The sequence below is a fragment of the Macaca thibetana genome, chromosome 4, assembly GCF_024542745.1.
Source record: "Macaca thibetana thibetana isolate TM-01 chromosome 4, ASM2454274v1, whole genome shotgun sequence".
NCBI classification, from domain to species: Eukaryota; Metazoa; Chordata; class Mammalia; order Primates; family Cercopithecidae; genus Macaca; species Macaca thibetana.
The window spans coordinates 56,373,138-56,376,254 of NC_065581.1; the positions used below are offsets into that span (position 1 = coordinate 56,373,138).

The 3,117-nt window shown below is 33.9% G+C and overlaps 1 pseudogene across 1 annotated transcript; it reads right to left on the reverse strand.

Annotated features, from left to right (window-relative positions):
* Positions 1–331: 331 nt before the first annotated feature.
* Positions 332–997, reverse strand: LOC126951944 (40S ribosomal protein S7-like; annotated as a pseudogene). The gene has a single exon (XR_007724742.1). The product of XR_007724742.1 is annotated as a 40S ribosomal protein S7-like (transcript).
* Between the last annotated feature and the right edge of the window lie 2,120 nt (positions 998–3,117).

Here is a 3,117-nt window from a genome sequence, read left to right on the forward strand (position 1 = left end):
AGCAGGCCTGCTATTTAATAAAAAATTGTTAAACAGGTACTTCATACAGAACAGAAATTATACCAGAAGAAAATACCATGAATAAACAAATAACAACAAAATGGTCAACATCTGAGTTATGTTACATTTTTATTACATTTGAGGTCTATTAAGTATATTCCATACTTGAAAACAAAGAACATAACATTGTTAGGATTTTCCATATATGTAGATGTAATGAAGAAGACACCTACATCATAAAGGGGGAATGTAAAGGAATTTATATAGTTATGTTTCCATATTCCTACTGAAGTGGTAAAATACAAATTCTTTTTTTTTTTTTTTTTTTTACTGTGAATATATATTTTATTTAGTCACTTTTGTTTACAATTGAAACTCTGGGAATTCAAAATTAACATCCTTGCCCGTGAGCTTCTTATAGACACCAGAAAAAATTTCAACCTTGTGTTCCACATTGTTCTGCTGTGCTTTGTCCAAACGGACCTTTATGAGCCAGCTGCCATCTAGTTTCACACGGATTCTCTTGCCCGCAATTTCGCTTGGGAAGACCAAGTCCTCAAGGATGGCATCGTGCACAGCTGTCAGAGCACGGCTCCTAGGACGCTTTTGTTTATTTTTGTGTACAGCTTTTTTGAGTTGGCTTAGGCAGAATTCTCCTCTGAGCGATAAAGACAACAGGCTTCCCACTGAACTTTTTCTCCAATTCGCGTACTAGCCGGACTTGGATTTTCTGGAAAGATTTCAGTTGAGGAACAGGAACAAAGATAATGATAGCTTTCCGACCACCACCAACTTCAATTTCCTTCGCTGCCGTCATATTCAGCTCCCTGAGCTGAGCCTTGAGATCCGGGTTCATCTCCAGCTCCAGAAGAGCCTGGGAGATGCGGGACTCGGACTCATCCGGCTTCTCGCCATTGGGCTTCACGATCTTGGCGCTCAAACTGAACATGGCCTTCTCCTGGGAGAACTTGCCGAGCGCCGGCTTAGGAAGAGCTAAAATACAAATTCTTAATAGACCGTTAATAGTTTAGTATGTATTTATAATCCCTAGGGCAACCACTATAAAACATTGTAAAAAGATACATTGTGAAAATTACAATAGGTAAATTAAAATGGAATAAGGCAAAAGAAGGCAGAAAAGGGGAAACATAAAAAAGTAGGGACCAACAGAAAGTAAATAATACAATGGTTTGCTAACAAACAAATAATTGCATTGTATGTAATTGCAACATCAGTAATTGCATTATATGTAAATAAATAAATTGCAACAGAGATTACTGGTGAATAAAAAGCATGACCCAACCAGATGTTGTCACCCAAAAACGCACTTCAAATATAATGATAAGGACAGATTAAAAGTAAAGGAAATCAAAAAAAGCTGTAGTAGCTATATTAATACCAGACAATATAGGCCTTAGAGAAAAGAAAATTACCAGGAATAAAAAGGAAAATTACACAATGATAAAAGGATCCATTTCAAATGTGTATTCACTTCTGATAAGTGAAATTCGAAGAACGATCCTTGACCTTTTGCCTTTGTATAATCTGCCTTCCTTTGAGTATGGGCTGAAGCTGTGAATAGGATGAAATACCACTCCCATGAATATGTTATGTTCCTTGGTAAAAGGAATGTTTCAATTGTGTTGAGTTTAAAGTGGAAAGTTTTCTCTGACTGGTGGGATTAGTCAGAGAGATTTGAAGCATGAAAACGACTTTACATGCCATTGCTCTTTGGGACCCAATAGAAACCACCCGGACATCTGACTTACAGAACTATGAGGTAATAAATGGAAGTCATTTAAGGCCATTGAGGTCGTGATAATTTGTTACTCTGCAAAAAAAAAAAAAAAAAAAAAAAAAAAAAACCTAATACAACCTCTAACAAGAGTTTTTACATGAAGCGAAACTAACAGAACTGAAAGGACAATATGAGATTTTAGTTGGAGACTTCAACACTCCTCACTCCTCTCCTAGTAGTAGATACAACTGGTAGAAAACCAGCAAAGACATATAAAAACAAACGAGATTTTTTGTTTATTCATATTTAAATGTTGGAGGTTCTATCAGCTTGATCCGCTGAGAAAGAACTATGTGGTTAGGTACCTAGGAAACCAACAATGGACATGCAACATGGATGAAAATTAAACTTTTATTGTATAATCTGCTGAAACTTGAGGATTTTTTTTTTTGACAGCAGCCATATCTTCTTCTTCTGGTTGATACAATCCATTATTAGGATATTGCTTAAATAATTACAAAACATAGTGTAATGAAATATATTATGAATATTACATAACTAACATAATTTTTAGATACATTGTTGGTTGAAAAAGATATAATACAAAAGAAAGTGAAGAATATGCTAGCCTAGAGGGTATGGTATGTGTTTGTAGTGGATATATGTTTGTGTGTTCATATGCTCCTGATTAGCCCTGAAGGGTGCATAAACTGATAGTACTGATTACCTCTGGGAAGAGGAACAGGGAACCAGGGGACAGAGGAAGATTTTCAGTGTCTATCCTTTTGTACCTTTTAAATTTTAATTCTTGAGAATGTATTATTTTTTCAAATATCAATAACTGATCTTAATTTTTTAAATCTGCATAGATTCAATTATGTTTGAAAATACATTTACAGAAAAGACAGCAAAAAGAAATAAACTAGTATCTATTACCCTTTAAAATTAATGACTGCTTAAAATTTTGCTTACAAACTTTTATCTGTCATTTATATTTTCTAGAATAAATATAAATTAATTTTGTGAATTTAAGTTTTATAAAATGAAAATTTACTTATTAAGCTCAAATTCTCTTAAAGAGTAAACTTTTAATCCCTTTTTATAGCATCAAATCCTTCACCATTTATATCTAACCTGCTTTCCTAACCTATACTATTTTCCTTTATAATAATCAAATGTAATATATTCAAATTGAACAGCATTCTCTTTCCTTGAAGACAGGAAGAATCTTGTTTGTTTCTAGTTTGAGGGTGTGTAATAACACAGAAAGAGCAACAAAGGCAAATTGGAATACTTTGCAAATCACTTTCACCTAATTGGCTTGTTACTGAACATTAGCCTTGAACATAAGAAGTACTATTCAAACATGCATACACCAC